The sequence below is a fragment of the Petaurus breviceps genome, unplaced genomic scaffold (assembly GCF_028583685.1).
Source record: "Petaurus breviceps papuanus isolate PSGF00001 unplaced genomic scaffold, PetGlider_PUasm1.0 90825, whole genome shotgun sequence".
Taxonomy (NCBI): domain Eukaryota; kingdom Metazoa; phylum Chordata; class Mammalia; order Diprotodontia; family Petauridae; genus Petaurus; species Petaurus breviceps.
Window position 1 is genome coordinate 12,529,891 of NW_027187353.1, and position 18,880 is coordinate 12,548,770.

General features: G+C 40.7%; 1 protein-coding gene across 6 annotated transcripts in view; it reads left to right on the forward strand.

Annotated features, from left to right (window-relative positions):
- Window positions 1-326: 326 nt before the first annotated feature.
- CCSER2 (coiled-coil serine rich protein 2) overlaps window positions 327-18,880 on the forward strand; it is a 137,835-nt gene continuing 119,281 nt past the window's right edge. Inside the window, exon 1 of one of the 6 annotated variants that reach the window (XM_069071346.1) lies at window positions 327-1,963. The gene's annotated coding sequence lies outside the window, so the exon portion shown is untranslated. Of the gene's footprint in view, window positions 1,964-2,449; window positions 2,533-2,870; window positions 3,097-18,880 lie in introns of those variants that run through there. The other 5 variants (XM_069071348.1, XM_069071349.1, XM_069071345.1 and 2 more) reach the window with 5 other exon arrangements.

An 18,880-nucleotide genomic window follows, 5' to 3' on the forward strand; every position in this document is an offset into this window, starting at 1 on the left:
TAAGTAATTTGCTCAAGGTTACATGGCCAGTTATTTCTGGGTGTGGTGCTAAGTATCAGAGCCCGGATTCCATTCCAGGTCATCCGGACTCTGGGGCCAGTGCTCTTACTAGTTGTGCTACCTGGCCACCCCGTTTTAGGAATATTTTTGTCACACTTTTTGTATGACACACAAAGGCACACTTTGTCAGCTGTGTGGGAGTTGAAAGGGGAGAGAACAGAATCAGTGAGACCAATTAGGAGGCTACTGATATGGTCCAAGGGTGAGGTGATGAACAAGTGGGTTGGACATGTGAGTGGATTTCAGAAATGAGAACTTTTGTTGATCTTTATTTTCATTCAAGATGGAGGAATGAACCATAAATCAAACAAAGAAGGTCTATCTTGATAGCTTTCAATATTCAATCATCCCCTCTCCCCAAATTATTCAATTTTGATAATTATTCTACAACTAATAAGCCAAGTAACATAAATGTAAAATGCCTCCAGGTCAAGTTAAAACAGATTTCTCTTTGGTTAATGATAAAGACAAAATGAGATAATTTAGCAGTATGTAAAGGATGACATGGAAGACTCCTAGAGGTAGCATGGTACAAAGTAAAGGAGCAATAGGTTTGGAGCCAAATGATCTGGGTTCAAATGCTACCTCCATCACTATCTGTGTGACTTTTGACAAGAATCTCCACCTCTCTGGGCTTCACTTGCTCCTCTGTAAATGTTCCTTCTTAACACTGATGATCCCGTTATCCCCAAGGTCATATAGCCTCTGCTAGAAGATCTTCAGTGATGGAGAACTCACTACCTCCTGAATTCACCTTCACATTCCATATGAAGAAGAAAGTGAATGGTCTAAAGGGGTCATTCTGTGGATGATGCTGTCTTTCCAGGTTCCAACTGACCCTGTTGATGCTTCACCATACTTGTGACTCAGGGTTATGGGGCACTGAGATAACAACCATGTTATTGGCTGCTGAGACAGGCGCTAATGATTCATGGACCTTTTAAAAGAGGCAATGGTTTCAGGCTGGAGCCTCCTGGCTCTCACTCTTTAGGTAGCTTGATATGGCCATATAAATTATTGGTGATACCTCTGTGTGCCAAAGGAAGATCAGATGACCAGTGACCCCTTCCTTGTTTGTAAAAAATAATAACAGCTAGCATTTATATGATGCTTACTAGGTGACAGGAACTGATTGTTCTAAACACTTTACAAATATTATCTGATTTGATCCTTTGAACAACTTTGGGAGGTCTATGAGGCGGACTTTCATGCTTTTTGGGACCTATCTACCATGACAGTTTATTAGTTGGTAATTTTACACTTATAATGCCAAGGGAAACTTGGAGAAATATTAGAAGCCTGAAAGCTGGAACAAATGGCCTGTCGCAACCTTAAAGAAAAATCACTTTTCCCCCTTCCCTTGTCCCACAGTTTTCTTCTTCCTCTTCTAAATAAGCAAAATGAAACTTTTTCTTAGTATCTTCTCTCAGTCCAATCCTGTGGCCTAGCCCATATTGTGGAAGTAGACCAACTCTGTAAGTCTAAACGTTTTCCTTCTCTCTCATTCCCTCAAGGGAAAGAAGCAGTTTCTATTTTCTGAGTTTGTATCCTCAGGGCCTCGCATCTGCTGGCCAGGCACCCAGTGGGTGCTTTTTGAATCCTCTGCACACCTATTGTTCCTACACAGGTTCGGTTTCTTCCAGCTCTTTCCTTGCATGTCCCCATTCTCCCACAAGCCTGGGATCCTGCGGATTGTGAAACCGAAAAGACAGCTTAAGGGTTTAAGCCGAGTCACAGGGTGCGGGGAACAAAATTGAGTTTGTAGTCACTGCAAGCTCCTTACTAGGAAGAGCCCTGCCTTCCAGCCCAGCGCCCGGCGCTTGGAAGGCGCAGAAAGGCTGGCGGCCCGTCGGACAGACGACTGACAGACTGATTGATCGACTGGTCGTCTGCTCTTCGGAAGGTGAGAGCCAGGGTAGCTCTGTTCGCAGCGGTGCCGATCCGGGTCCGAGGACGAGCCCGGGTTTTCGAGGATCGCGCCACGCCCCAGCGATTAGAGAAGGCGGCCTGCGGGGCCGGCACGTGGGGATCAGTCACCAGCTCGGACTCCCGCCCCGTCCGAGGGCAGGGGCCGCAGAGAACAAACAAAGCGCAGACCCGCCCGCAGAGTATCCCGGGGAGGGCTTAGCCGAGGCCAAGGCCAAACAGTTCGGACCGCCAGCAGCGCCTCCCAGAGCTCCCAGACTGGGAGTGGGGAGGACGGTCCCCAGGACTCAGTCCGGCCAGCCCCGCCCCGCTCCTAAAGGGTGGAGGGAAGAGCAAGGTCCGCAGAGGAGCCGCCTTGAGGACGTCCGTGAGCAGGCTGGTGTGGGGGCGGGACATCCTGAAAGGGGGCGGGGCCTGGGCTCTAATAGGCAGCCTGCACGGGGGCGGGGCCCGGACCACGGTAGAGATGTACCCAGTTTGGAGAACTGTCAGGGAAGGGGCCAGGAGGGCGTAGGTGGAAGGAGGCGGGGCCTAGGAGTCTAACAGGTAGGACGGGGGCGGGGCCGGGGGCGGGGCCGGGAGAGCGTCGGTCAGGAGGGAGGCGGGACTCGAAGGGGCTCTTCCGACTCTACCCGGCGAGTTAGGGGAGGTGGTCCAGGCATACCGGAGGCGGGGTCAGCCTCGTGTCTGGCTGCTCATGCGCAGCCTGGATTCGGAGGGGGCGGGGCGAGTGGCGGCTGCGCGTGCGTGCCCGCGGGGTGCCTGGGGCGGGGCGGGGCCGGGGCTCAGGCCGGGGAGGGTGGGAGGGAGGGGTGGGAAGGAGGCGAGGAAGGGGCGGCGGCGGCTGAGGAGGCTGTGGAGGCTGAAGGAGCCGAGGCGGCGGCGGCGGCGGCGGCGGCGGTGGCGAAGGCGAACACGGCCCGGGCAGCCGCTGCGCGCCCAGCCCGGCGGAGGGCATGTGACTGCCGGGCGTCGCGGGGGCGCTCCATCCTTTCTACCGTCCCTCCCTCACCCCCTGGGCTCCTCCCCCGCTGACCGGGCGGTCGCTGGGCTGGGCCCGGGGGCGGTGGCGGTGACCTGAGCCGGACGGACAGCCGCAACCTCCCCTGGGTGAGTGGCTGAGGGAGCGGGGCGGGCGGGGCGCCCCTTCGGGGGTCGTGGGCCCCCTGCGCCGGCGCGGGGCGCGGAGGCTGCGCCGGGGCCGGCGGGTGGGTGTGTGTGCTCGCAGAGGGCGCGGCTCGGGCCCCGCGGGTCCCCACCTCTGGCGGCCCCGGCAGGGCCCACCCTCCATCCTGGCGCCCCTCGGAGTGCACGTCGGGGTGTCTGGAGGCAGGGACCTTGGAGCGGGCTGTGCGGCTCGGTGGGCATCTCTTCCATTTTGCATTAAGTGCCAGGATGCTATTTATAAAGCCTAAGCATCCGGCGTTTTTCCGGCCAGAGAGGCTCAGGAAAGAGCTGGGGGTCCTTTTAAAGGGGGCCTTCAGGGCCCTCTAAAACACAGACTCCGGGTCGTGCCAGGAAATATGCCGGGATGGATCCAGTTGCCGGAGATGTCAGTGTTTGAATTGCACGTTCCAGACCTTTATCTCCTGGTCGCGTCCCTGACTTTTTTTTGGCCCAGGAAGAGGGAAGGATGGATCCTTTGTAGTGGTTATTGGTGATTGCACTTGATCTTGAATCTCATACTTGCACATTCATCTTTGTAGACTAGCCAGCCAATTAGGCTTGCTTTTCCAAGATCAGGCCAGAGAGCTTCAGAAATCTGTTTTTAGGGACCTCCTCTTGCTTTGATCAGAGGTTTATATCTCAAGGAAACAACTCAGCTCTTCATCCCCTTAGGTTAGATAAATTGTATATATGTAAATGCGTATATGAATATCCACATAAAGATCATATGTATAGATCATGAGTGATTGAGAGTTGGGAGGGGCATTGGAGATCAAGTCCAACCCAGTGATTTTACAGATGAGGGGAACTGAGACCTGTAGAGGTGGTGTGACTTGCCCAAGGTCATAGGGCCAGCAACACCAGGCTGCAGAATCATTTCCATTTTTCATCCATTACAGTACACAATATCGCCTCTCAAAACAACAAAACCCTCATAGATTCCTTTCTTTTTCTCTATCTTCAGCATGCCCCTTATCAAATACTACCTTTGTTAATTCCTCTAAACTTAGGAAGAGATTGACAGATGGCAAATAGATATATAAGTTGTAAAAACTGAAATCGATAGTAATCCATAATAGAAGAAAATACACTGACTAAAGGTAAATCATACTTTACATAAATTGAGGCAGACCCTTGCCCATTTCCTCTGTGTGATAAAATGTTACACAAGCAGTTTTTCTTTTGGCAAGAGTATCTAGTAACCAGATTTCTTAGACCACAGTTTTGTGGTAGATTGTTTTATCTTCTTGGCTGCATCATTTCTTTGATGCTATGCTACATACAATGAACTTTGTAATTAATCTGTGTTTTGGCAAACAATATTATATCTGACTGTACCATTTTAATGGAATAAGATAGCTGAATTTAATAGGACATGACCAAATGATAACATTTATATTTTGCAGTCATGGTTACTGCACCATAAGAATATAAAGTTTTAAGAATAATGCCCCTGAAGGTTCATTTTGTTTCATTTCATTTCTTTTCTTTTCTAGTATGTTACTGTTGAGAGACAGCTTGTGAGTAGAGGGTCTGTTCCCTAGAACCTGAAGACCTAGGTTTTGCCTCTGATACAAACTTATCTTTGTGACTAGGCAAATTACTTAACCTTTCAGTGGCATAGGCATAGTTTAAACTTTTTAAAAAATTGATATCTTTTGTTTTTATATCACTTTCATTTCCAAATATATCCCTCCTCAAAGAACTTTCCTTGTAACAAAGAATAAAAAAGAGTGTGTGCGGGGGAAAAAAGCCAACACAGCACAATTAAGCAATATATTAATGAAGTCCCAAGGAATTCTCTAAGACTCTAAAACAGATGCGTTGTTGATCTGCATTGATGGAGGGAATGTTCACACTGGGAGTTCTGCACGCCTATGAAATTGCAGGCCTTCCAGACTCTGCATTTCCCAGAATTATTATTAATTCCTTCCTCAAACCACGTGACCATCTATCATTCCTTCATCACTTTCTTCATAGCTGTTACCTTCTCTCCCCACCCCATGTTCTCTTCACTGTTGTCATTTTCTTCAGCCTTAGGCTTCATCTTTAATTCTATCCATGGAAATACAGCTTTTTGTAAACCCTTTAGCTAGAGTTTTCAAATTTTATCTAATTAATAATCTTTTAATCTAGTGTCAAATTAATGTTATACTTTGTCATGTATTTGAGGTTCGATAATTTCATCCATGTGTATTCGTCGCCTTCACTGACAGAGTTTGAAACCCTTCCATGTCTTTGCTGGTGGTCATGTGAATTGCTTTGTTAGGAAAGAAAAAAATTTCCTGCTGCCCATTTCCTTAGTGATGATGAGCTTCTGTGATACTGTCTTGCCTTTAGGTCTTCCTTTTGCTAGGACCATACGCAAAGCCTTTTTGCTTGGTAGAATATGCCTGAGTCTATGTTTACTGGCATAGTGTTCAAGAACCTCAGGACATTTCTGTCAGGATGAAGTATCAAAATAGGACTTTAATGGAGCTGTGCTACATGAAGATTCCTTATTTTCCATGGAGATACAGTATTATTCCCTACCAAGAATCATCCTGAGAACAGTCAGGAGGACATGGATCCAAATACCTGAATTTATATTAAGTACATACTTGTAATGAACTGTGCTAGGTGCTGAGTTTTGGGGTGAGGTGGGGAATATAAGGTTTAAAGGGCTCTCTTGATGGGCTGGGATGGCAATTTTGATACCCACATCAGTAACTGTAAACAGTGTTACATGACAGGTATACTTTTTGCTGTTCCTCTAGTGATAAACCCATCATTTTATGTGGTCTCCTAGAGAGCTACATTTTTCAGTCATTAATTCCTTTATTTTAGTTTGCTAAAGGTTCTAGCCTGTCATCTAGTGGTAAATAATTAGAATTGCCGGGTTTTTTTTTTTTCCAAAAGTGCTTTCCACCTCTTACCATAGATCTAAGAATCGAATATGAGAATTATTATAAGAATCTAAGATCAAAGAACGATTTAAAATCCTTTTGCTTGATATAAGGAAATTTGGAGAAAAAGAAAACAGTTGTCCAGATTTTCCTATGTAGATTTATTAAAAATACCCAGGACAACTGATGCTCCATTAATTTTAGGTCATGTTGATGATATAGTGGAATTGTATTTTTCAGGTGCTGGTTGTATAATTTATAGTAATCCATTTTGTGGCAATTAGAATTGTTTAAAATAAAATTTAAATTATTTATAGAAGCTCATCGACATTCATCTCTGCTTTTATGGCATATTGTTTTGTACTTTAGTACTTTGATACATAGGCTGTTGCTCATATTTAGAATACGCTTCCTGGTCATCTCTGCCTTCTGACTTCAGGTCTCAGCTAAAGCCTCAGCTTCTGCAAGAAATGTTGCCTTCCCTCTGACATTGCCCCCAGCACTTAGTTGTTGCTTTGCTGTTTTCCCCATTAGATTGATCTCCTTGACAGTGCAGACTGCTTTTGTTTGCCTTTCTTTCTATTCCCTAGTGGTGACATGTAGTAGGTACTAATTAATAATGACTAATAATGACGGTCCCCTGGATGAACCTGAGCATTTGTGGAGTCAACGCTACTCTTGGTCCTCACTTCGTCTAGGCAGATAGATCTCCTCTTGATATAATTTAATTGATTGTGTTTAGGTGCTGAGGCTGAAAAATTAATCACTTTTCAGCCAACATGGTGACAAGGCATCCTCAGATGACAAGACAAATATTACACCAGCAGGACTCTATTAAATCCCTTCTAGTTTCATACAACCTGCTGGAGATTATATTCTTCTGGAATAACTTTTAAGAATGCAAGAATGAGTTATCTACTTAGAATTTTGGTTCTATCTGTAATTTATTTGATAAATCCTTTAATAGAAACAAACCCTCCCAATTATAATATTGTTTCAGTGTGGTCAAAAGAAGGGATTGTTGTGGTAGTCTTTAAAGGGGCTCGTTAACTAAGCTTTTTTAAACAAACTTTAAAAAAAATAATTTTAAAATGCATTATAGTAGAATGATAGCTTTTTGTTGCCTTCAGGTAATGGATTTTTCTGGGCTTTGTATTTTTACTGTCTTAAAAAAATCGATGGAGATATTTTTGTAATGTATTATATATATATATATATATGTATGTATCACTGGCTTAAGTTATTGTGCTATGTAGGTGCTGATAAAGATATTTTGGGGCTTAGGAGTAAATGGCTTACCTTTCCCTCACACTAGCATACGTAATGTATACCTGCCCACAATTCTGAACTTTATTGGTAGGATATCTTTAGTGCTGGCATCTCTGCCCTGAGTGGCTATTGGATACAAGTGGTCATTTATGCCCTCCCAGAATGCCAATGTGTTTTATTTTTTGTTCTTTGTCACTAGCTTTCTTCTTCCTTGTCAGAGTATCTGGAACTCACTGCTTCCCCATAACTCATGGTTCTTCTATCTGAAATGTATAGTTCATCCTAAAGTATGGATTTTCTTTTGAAATATAGAATATGTTTTCTTAGTGCTTTGTGTACTTAAAGAGCCACTATCATATTTCCTGTTGAGAAATAGAGGATGGGAGACCAGTAACAAGTAGGGCTTTTTGCTCCAGGGTTGTTTTCCACCTGTTGATAGCAGTAAAAATCCTTAGAATATTTGAGATGATTGTGGGCTTATTTCAGGGCCAGGAAGGTCTAGGTGAAGATAACATTCTGTTCAGCTGTGGGCTGGCAGGGTAGGGTATGGAGGAAGGAAAGAAAGAAACCTAGGGTTAGAAGAAATAGGTGGTTGTGATGGAATAGGCAGTGGGTGGTGGGCCAATTCCTGGGGAATCTACCCCTGAAACTTCTGAAGAGAAGGCAAAGCCTACAGGTTAGATAAATATAAATATGTAGGTACACCTTGAGTAATATAAACCTGTTTTGTGACAGTGTTGCCCACTGGCCACACCCCCACCCCCAATCTTGGTTACTTCCTCAGCTTGTGCTCAGACTTACTTTGGGTCCCCAGAGGTAAGCCCTGTGGTTGGTTGTTCCTGTTACTGTAGCTCCTGATCCCTACCACTTTCCATGAAATGGTATTGATTAACTTCTCTGGAGTAAGATTGGACCTTAGAAGGTCATTTTATAGATGAGGAACAGGAAACTGAGGCCTAGAGAGATGAAATGACTTACCCAAAGTCACAGAAGTAGTAACAGAGCCAGGATTATAACTCAGGTTCTATGACTCTAATTTCAAATCTGGACTATTATTTATGATGTCATACTTTTTAGCATTTTTAGTCATTTGTTTATGTATCTTCATATCAGTTGCTGAGAAATTGAGGTCATAGTCTATGTACAACACTAGTTTGTCCAGAATCATTAAATAGATTTATGATGAAGTTGGCATTAGGACACAAAGTTCATTTTCTAATAATGTACTCTAGATACCTTGCAGTACTTTAAGCCATTAAGTGGTATCAAGTTAAATGTAAGAGAAACCAGACCCCTAAAAACCAGAAAGGAAACTTATATCTGACAATCATACTCATTTAGGCACAGGAAATGAATCTTACCACAGAGCACACAGAATGTAGAGATTTACAAGATATTCTCCTAGAGATCACAGACTAAGAAACTTCATGGACTCACTTCCTGTCTTGCCATCTTTGAAGATTTATGTAGGTGAATTCTTGTTTCCTACTCTCCTCCTTGAAGGCAGTTGAGGCTACTTCTGTTGATAGAAAGTTTGTCAGATGACTAAAGCATTTTAATACAAGACCCAGAAATTGGCATTATTTGGCACAAAAGAGAAAAGTATGAAATTACTTCAATCATTTAGACTGTACCAGAATGATAAGAATCTACTTTGAGTCACTGTAGGGTAGTTCTTAACATAGATTTCCTCTGTTCCATGGGTAGATTTGAAGGGGTCTTAGAAGTTGGACAGGAATCAAATTTCATCTTGATTTTCACTGACCTCCACTTGAAATTCAGCATTTCCTTCAGTTATTTAATATTTTAAAAAATATTATTCTGAATAGGGGTCTGTAGGCTCCAGATTGCCAGAGGGGTCTATGACCTAAAAAAAGTTAAGACCCCTTGCTCTAGAGAGAGGAGGGTAGACAAGATGATTTCAAAAGTTTTAAAACATCTTGGCATACTCCTTGAAAACAATTTATATCACTGGGGAAGTTGACCATGTTGGTCATTAGGATGTCATTTAGTAAACTACAAGATGTTATTTATTCAGTACTCCTGTCAGTACAGATTACTACTCATTCATGCCTTTTCATCTTGTGGGATTCTTGTCCATTTGTTTTTGTAAACTCTCTATAGAGAAGTGATCCAGTGTCATAGAAACCTTTTTCTCACTTAGTGCTTCTCAAACTTTTAGTCTCAGGCCTTTTTTTTTTTTTGTCTTTTTGGAGACGGGGAGGCAGGGCAGTTGGGGTTAAGTGACTTGCCCAAGGTCACATAGCTAGTAAGTGTTAAGTGTCTGAGTTCGATTTTGAACTCTGGTCCTCCTGACTCCAGGGTCAGTGCTCTATTCACTGTGCCACCTAGCTGCCCCTCAGGACTCTTTTATACTCTTAAAAATTATTGAGGACCCTCTCAAAACTTTGGGTTATATCTATCAATATTTACCATATTAAAAATGAAAACATCTTAGTATTATTATGAAAATAGTTTTTCACTTTGTGGGTACCCTAAAAAGGGCTTGGGTCTTCCATGAATTCCTGGAGCCTACTTTAAGAACTGTGGCCCTAGTTCTTTAGATGTAGCATGTGAAATCAGGAAGGCCCGAAGTTTTATCTCACCTCAGATGACTTAATTTTTTCTGCCCCTCCATTTCCTCATTTGTAAAGTGAGAGATTTGTCTTCAGTGGATTCTAAGGACCCTTCTACCTCTAATTCTATGAGCCTATGCAATTTCATGGTACCAGCACTTAATTTGTTAATCCCTGTCTTTTCACACATGGGAGAAAAAAAAGAAGAGAAGAATAAATTCTTATTGGTTGCAATGGTTGATCTATCAGTTAGTAAACATTTATTAAGCACCTATTATGTGCCAGGAAGGCAGCGTGCTAAGCTGGGAATGCAAAGAAAGACCAAAAAATCTGTTCCTGTTCTTGAGAAGTTCACAGTCTAATGGGGGAGTCAACATCCAGACAGATATATTTAAAAAAAAAAAAAGATATATTCACGATAAATTGGAGTTTAATAGAGAGAAGATATGAATTAAGGAAGATCAGGAAAGATATGTTTGTGTTAAAGAGTTTGATTTAGTGCTAAGTTTGATTAACCATTAGAAAGCTTTATATTTTTAAAGCTTACAGAATATGCTATGAATAGTGCATTTTAACTTTAAGAGAAACAAGTAATTTATCTTAATGTAATTTTTTTTTCTAGAGAAAAAGAATTCTAGGAAGTCTAACTTGTATTTTCAAAGGTTGCTTTCCAAAACTGTTTGCAAGTTAATTGTTCAGAATTCAGAATGTATTTTCCCATGGCAACATACTGGTAATAGTGATTAGATGTATGGGCTAGCTCAAAAGAACCCATTTAACCAAAACGCCTTACATTTGTGATGACAACTATTAGCAAATCATACTATTTCAATACTGTCAATTAAGTAAAACAAAAATCAAATAATAATTATACATTTTTCTTGTAATTTGTTGCATGAGGAAAAGCGGAGGAAGTAGTGGGTAGTATGATACTTTAGGTATTTGGCATGATAGCCAAATCTTAATTTTGTCTTCCACAAATTGTCTTTGTGACCACAGGCAAGTCGCTTTACCTATCTGGGCCTTAATTTCTTCATTCTGTAAGAGAGAATGTCGTGTGTCAGGCCCAGTTCAGGCTCAGGATTAGAGCTTCAAGGCACTTGTAGAGCATCTAACATTTACTTAATAGTGGCATAGCAAAAGACATTCAGCAAGAACCCAGTACTAGTATAGGTAGATAGCTAGCTTTCTAGCTTCCCTTGCCTCTTTGTGAAAAGACTGGGACAGAAGGGTGTGTTGATTCCGTGGCAGCGTTCTTTTGGCTGGGTTTTTTTGTTTTTGTTTTTTGCTTTTTAGAGGGGGGAAGGCAGGGCAGTTGGTGTTAAGTGACTTGCCCAAGGTCACATAACTAGTATGTGTTCCGTGTCTGAGGCCGGATTTGAACTCAGGTCCTCCTGACTGCAGGGACAGTGCTCTATTTACTGCACCACCTAGCCTCCTCTTGACTGGGTTTTTAAGGTCTAAGTGAAGTCTGAGTTAAGGCTCAAGCTCTAGAGTTCTGTATTGATCACATCTCTGAACTGTTTCACTTCCTTTTAGGGAGAATATTGTTTAATCTACATGGCAAGGACCCTAATAGATGGTGCTCTACCATTGAGAGGCAGTATGGTTTAGGGGCAGAAATGCTATGGAAGCAATTAAAGAAAATATTAAATACATATTTTTAGAGTCTGAAGTGAGGCGACTAGGTGATAAAAAGTGGATGGAGCACTGGGTCTAGAATCTAAGGAGTTCAAATGCAGCCTCAGACACTTCAAAGTTGTGTGATTGGGCAAGTCACTTAACTTCAGTTTGCCCCAGTTTCTTCAACTGTAAAATGAGGATAATAATAGCACCTATCTTCCAGGGTTGTTTTGAGGACCAAATGAAATATTTGGCACATAGTAGGTGCTATATGAATGCTAAGTATTTTTTTTGAAGTCTTCTCCAGACTTATCCGTATGAAGAAAACTTTATCAGTACTTGATCAAACTTTTGGTAGATAGTAAGGGGGTTAATATTAAAATGTTGAATCCTTTTTCTTCTTTCCAAAGGCCTTTCTGTAGAGAAACTGGATCAAAATTTGAGGAGTTCTAAGCTCCAGGAAAGTGGTACCCAGTTTTAGATGGGGAACACCTTAATCTGATTAAGGTCATTTAGTCACTCAGTCTTATTGAGTGGTTCAGGAAAAATAGGTTCTTCAAGATGTTTGTATTTTAAGCAATTATTCTGATATTGACATCTTTTGTTTTTCTGCTTTCTCCAATTTCCTCTTCTCCAATACCCACTGAGCTATTTCTCCTTGTGACAAAAAAAAGGAAGAAAGAAAAATTTAGTAAAAACTAATCAATCATCAATTGAGTCTTACAGTGTATGAAATGTGCCATACCCATAGTCCCTCACTACTGCAAAGGAAGGAGTGAAGTACCTTTTCTTAACTCTTATCCAGGTACAAGTTTTTGTAATGTAATGACCAAATTAATTACAATTAATTAAAACAGCATTCAGTTAAAATTTTTTCTTTCCCCTTTCATTGTGGTAGCCATCATGTTTGTTGTTTTCCTGGTTCTGCTCACTTTACTGTATTTCTCGTGATCTTTCAAAGACAGTTAACAGTGACAGTAGACCTAGCTGGCAGTGTCCTGAGGCTTAATTTGTCAGGGCATAGTGACTTTAGTTCATTAAGAATACCTTGATTTTTTTTTATTTTGTTATCATATTGGGCTTAATTTCTTGTTTGTTCTTTATTCCCATTTTTCCTGTCTTTACAAATGTGGAATTAAAAATTATTCTTCCTTATAAAATTAAAGCAGAAGCAAAATGAGAGTTCAGTAGTTGTCTTCTTTTTATTGTCTGAAATGAATTCCTAGCATATGACTTAGCTTGGCTGATACTCAGACTGTGGCTGCATAGTCTTCCATCCTGTCCATTTTATAGCTGTGATTAAGAAAAAGCCATTACCATTGCTTTGACTTTGATACATATTAATGTGCAATGTGTCATTTGAGGAGCAATGCACTTTAGTGGAAAGAACACTTGGCAGCTGAATGATCATGGTTGTAGTTTAACTTTCTCACCAGTTGGCTTTTCGCAACTTCTCTGAGATCTCTCTTTTATTGAAGCCAGGTAATCTCAACAATTGATTTTCTTTTCCATTCTCCATAATAGTTTTTTCAAATTTCCTTGATTATCACTTCCCCCTCTCTCACAGCTGAGGACCTTATCTCATACTTTAATGAGAAAATAGAGGCCATTCTCTGTGGAATTCTGCATTTCCAGTTCTCAGAAACCTCGTTTTCTCCCTTCCTCTAATCTCTAAGGGTTGTGTGGATCAGATGAGATAATATTCCTCAGGCGATTAGCATAGTGCCTGGCATCCAGTAGGCACTTGACAAATGTTTTGTTTCCTTTTACCTACTATAGGGAAATCCAGTCTTTAAAAAGTAAAGAAAAGACTAGATAAGAAAGGAAAAAAGCAAAACAGGTCATGCCAGACTAACTTTATTGCTTTTTAGACAGAATTACTTAACTGGTAGTTTAGGAAAATGCTGTAGACATCTAGATTTTAGTAAAGCATTTGACAGTGTCCCCCATTACTGTTCTTGTGGACAAGATGGAAGTGGACTAGACAATAATAGAATTATGTAGATCCATACAAAATTGTACTTATTTTGCTTCTGAGTCTTTCCTCTGGAACTTTCATTTCTTCTAGGTATTCATTATAGACCTTGTGGAAAATCTATTTGTTTTTTTCTTTGAGTCTTTACTCACAGCTGTCATGGAGTTATTTGCTTCTTATTCTGGAGGGTTTCTAGGGCTACAGTAGTTTTTGATACTGGTTGGTGTTTTCTTTAATTTGCCCATCTCTAAATTTAGTTTCTAAATTGTGATTTTGTGCCAGGACTAGACAATACCCCTCCTATACTTTTGGCTTGGATAGTCAGCCCTGCTTGGTCTTGTCCTAAGTCATTTAGCTTGCTGTTCTACTTGCCTTTCCCAGGATTAGATTGAGAGCTCTCTATCTTCAGGGTCCTCTCTGGAATCTTAGGATAGAGGGCTAGGAATCTCAGAGCCCCAGGACATGGGGTATCCTGATCTGCATGCTACTGCCCTAATCTCATTGATGATCACTGCTTACAACTGCTTCTTGGGCTTCTAAGGCCTTCACTTTAGAAAACTCCCATTAGAACTTTCTGACTATTCTGGGGCTTTCTTGGGGCATTTGTCCACTGTGGCTTTGTCCACATACCTAGCCTAGCAGGCTACAAATGTCTCATATCCATCTCTGGTTATGCTGGAGGGTTGCCTTCCTCTAATGCTGGTGTTGCTAGTGACTTTCTTTCCTATTAGCGAGCGAGCAGCAGTTCCTCTTTTGAACAGTTTTAATTTGGGGGGTCAGCTAGGTGGTGCAGTAGATATAGTGCAGAACCTGGAGTAGGAAGACTTGTCTTCCTGAGTTCTAATGTGACCCTAGACACAGTAGGTGTGTGACCCAGGGCAAGTCACTTAACCCTGGTTTGTCTCAGTTTCCTCATCTGTAAAAGGAAATGGCAAACCACTGATATCTTTGCCAAGAAAACCCCATTTGGGATTATAGAGACTTGGATTGGACTGAAAAATGCCTGAACAGTAGCTCTTTCCTATTGCCCATGGGCTTTGGGTTGACATCTTGTGCAGTTCTGGGGTAGAAGTTACTATAGTTTCTCATTGGATTTCTTGATTCATTTCTGGTATGAGCTTAAGGGTTTTGTGGGAATAGGTATGGGAAAGTTGGGTGGTCTGCCTCCTCTTTTGTCGACCGTTCTGTCTGGAGATCTGACATTTGTTTCCCATGTTATTGCCATCTTGCCCTGTTTCATATACATTGAGAATTATTCCATTTATGCTCTCAAAATTGTTATATCCTCCCTTGACCTCCTCTCTCTGTAGTTGGTCTAGTTTGCCTTTTTTTTTCATTGTCATTTTCACTTCATCTGGCAGCTCACTCAGGACTGTGATGTTAAGAGTCTAAATTTTGTGGTTCCACTGCCCTTGATGAAAAGAATTTATGACAAAACTCTCTACACATCTTTTTAAGTGAAATAATTTGCTCATGTTTGTTTTATTTTTGTATTTATTTTTTCAAGAATGCCTCAGATGTCTCACTTTCTCTCTTATGGCATATCAGATTTTTAAAAATTGATGATTAGGACCATGTTATTTTAGGTTGCTGCCTGGGTGCTTTTGATTTCGACATATACTATTCCATTCACCAGTGAATTCTTGTGAATGAAGAATAATCTGTACTTATTCAAAATGCTTTACCTTCATATTTAAAAGTCTGGTTACTTGAAAAAATTTTTACTATTAAAATTGTTAAATTTTACTACCCAGTACCATTTGTATATTTTCTTATTCGGTGCTTTTTTGTTTATATTCAGAAGTTCTAGATAATTTTTTTTTGTTTAATTTCTTGCATTTTATGCTACTCAGATTTTTTGATTTGTTATATTCTTCTGGGAGACTTATAATCCTTATGTTATCTTTAGGCATCCTGTTTTCAGAGTCATGCTTTAGTTTATATAGGATTCCTGTGGTGAGGTTTTTTTTTTTTAAATCTTGTTGCCTTTTGATTCTTTTTTTGCCAAATTTTTCACACTTTAGTGTTTTTGTATTCCATATTCGTTATACTTTCTCTTAGAACTACAGTTTCTAGCAGGAGTTTCTTCATGTATTTTTGTTAGATCCAGTTGACCTTTTGAATTTCATTTTCTTAAGTGCTATTGCCATTTCTTTACTTAGTATTTTGGGTACTGAGGGGCAGAGTCAAAATACAGCTATTCTATTATAAACTCTCATGAAAATAAATCAGTATTAAAATTCTAGTGTATCTATTATACTTCCCATTTGTATCCTGTGGGTCTTCCTTGCTTCCTACCTTTAGGGAATAGTATTGGGAACTTTGATGGGTAATTCAATGGCAGTGCTTGTTCACCCCCACCCTTTTTAAAATGGGAAATAATAAAGTAAATTCAGTCTGGGATCAGTTGCTAATTATTTAGAGACCTAGACCAGGGACAGCATTGAAACAGCAATCTTTGTTAGTGATGTTAAGCTACAGAAACATCAACCACATTTCAGAATTCTTACATGTCCTTTCTACTGTTTGTTTCCTCCGGGGATGATAGGTGATAGATGTCCTTTCCCAGTGGCATGATAGAAAAAATATTCCTGCCTTACATGTATGTACAATGACTCTTCCCCCCATCCCAAAAGAAAAGGGCATGGGAGCTGTACATAGGCCTATCCTGGTTCCAAGGAATCACCAGCTACATATCTGTCTGTTGGTTTCCTCCATTTTATTATAAGTGTTATCAGGACAGTCTGGTTTAGCTGAATCTCAGAGTAAGCTTTCTGCAAGTTCTTTCACTTATTTGTATTGTAATATTTTCAAATCAGCTTGTACTCCAAACTGCTGGATTGCCATTGTCTGCCCTGATCTCTGCTTGGCAAGGAAGTTTTGTTTGCCAACTTGAGGTAGTTTTAATGACTCTTGTGTATTCCTTCTACTTCTCTGAGAAATAGTGATAGAGTCAGTGTTTTTGCTTTTATCCATGTCTAAAGTCAAATGTGTTTAAAAGGTAGGGTTAGAGCTGCTATATTCCATGCAAAGTCATCTACTCTTTATCTTTTCTTATAATTTGCTGTTTACTTAAACTTTGTAGAAAATAAAATGACTGCTCTTTATCTTTTCTTATAATTTGCTGTTTACTTAAACTTTGTAGAAAATAAAATGACTGCTGTGTTTGTAAGCAGTCATTACTTGGTTAAGCTGCATTTTCACCTTAACAATAACATGTGTGTTTTGTTCATTTGTTTTGAGTCATGCCTGACTTTTTGTTGATCCCATTTGGGGTTTTCTTGGCAAAGATACTGGATTTGCCATTTTCTTCTCTTGCTTTTATTTTACAGACAAGGAAACTGAGGCAAACAGGGTTAAGCGACTTGCCCAGGGTCACACATTTAGTGAGTGTCTGATGCTAGTTTTGAACTTTGGAAGATGAATCTTCCTGACTCCAGGCCCCTGGAACGCTATCTGCTGTACCACCTAACTGTTATTTGTATATCACCTTCCATGTATTAGGCATTGTGCTAAGTGCTTTACAAATATTGGCTCCTTTGATCTTTACAAAGACTCTAGGAGGCAGATGCTATTATTATCCCCATTTTAAGGTTGAGGAAACTGAGAAAGACAAAGGTTAAGTGTCCAAGATAGCTACTAAATGTCTGAGGCTGAATTCAAACTCTGATCTTCTTAACACAAAGCCTAGTTCTCTGTCCACTCTATTGACTCTGTCCACAGCACTAGCTGCCCCTGCCCTGTCTGCCATTTTTTAATATGATTCAGTGCTTGCTACATCTAGCACCTTTTGAATTTTTTCTGGAAGGATCGATCACCAGCACATGGTACATGTTGAAGAGGCATTATTCCCAATAGATGAGGTCTTCCAGCTGTTGCTACTTGAGGATGACATTGTGATGCTTGATGCGTTGACCACAGTGTCATCCTCGGTGCTGCATATACTTCATGAGAATGATAGTTATCTATGGTGAGCATTTGAGATTAATAATTAGAAGTTCATAGAACAAAGTTAGCTCTGTTACATCTTTCAGGATATCTTGAATGATCTTGTTGGAGCAACTTCTTTAAGATGGTGTCTTGCCCTAATGAATCAAATACTTTTGTCATATCAACAAGCATTATAATCTCTACCTTTAGGTCAGTTTTGGGACTTGAAAGATGTAATCCTCTGGAGGATGTTTGTTTTTTTATATAAATTGTTAATGGAAATAAGCTTTATTACATCAGGTAGTAAATACATATAAAGATGCACATAACAGTTTTAGTCATTTATCCAGATTTTTAAAAATCATCCTATGGCACACTCAAGACCCGAAATCTACAGTTTTCATCTGAAAAGTAGCTATCTGGGTTCTTAATTTTTTTAGCAGACTGATTAGTTCTCTGCATTTATAACTCATGCATTTGAAATTGACTTCAAAGCACAATCAATTGCAAATTCTCAGACAGCAAAAACAAAACAAACAAAAAATCCATGTTATTGTTAAAAGCAGGGTCTCTATTATGTAGCCCTAACTGGAAGATAACCCAACTACCAGGTAGAACATGCATTCGGCATTGACTCATGGAAAAATCCTTCAGAGTTTTTGGAGATTATGGAAAAGGCATAAAATAATGACAATTTGTTGGTTTTAAATGTATTCAGAGGAAGAAAATCAAGGATTGGGGCAGGTTAGCAGGGTAGTAAACTGAACCTTCTACGTGCATTTTCTGTACTCAATGATTTAAAAAAAAAATGACCTAGATTGTTCTTAACTACTTATAATGCAGATTTTAACTGCAAAATTGCCATTTCTTCTGTTCTTACAGTCTGGTGGGTATGGGAGGAAGAAAAGGGGAAAGAACCTAAACTTTTAGACCATTCAAAATAAGGGATTCACATGTGAATGTTTTAAAGCCACCAGAGGGGTGGCTAGATGGTGCAGTGAATAGAGCACCAGCCCTGGAGTCAGGAGGACCTGAGTTCAAATCCGGCCTCGGACACTTAACACTTACTAGCCATGTGACCTTAGGCAAGTCACTTAACTCCAATTGCCCTCCCCCCTCCAAAAAGCAATAAATAAAGAAAGAAAGGAAGGAAGGAAGAAAGAAAGAAAGAAAGAGGGGAAAGATCAGGGGCGGCTAGGTGGGGCAGTGAATAGAGCACTGGCCCTGGAGTCAGGAGGACCTGAGTTCAAATTCAGACTTAGACACTTGACACACTTACTAGCTGTGTGACTTTGGGTGAGTCACTTAACCCCAATTGCCCTCCCCCCCCAAAAAGTCACCAAAGGAATAAGTGTTAATCTTTCTTTTTCATAAAGAAATGGAAAACTTTGGAAGTGAAGTGAGAGGCTAGGTTCAGTTGCTACCAGGCATTCCCAGTCTAATCCTTGAGCATGAATGGTGCCTCACTT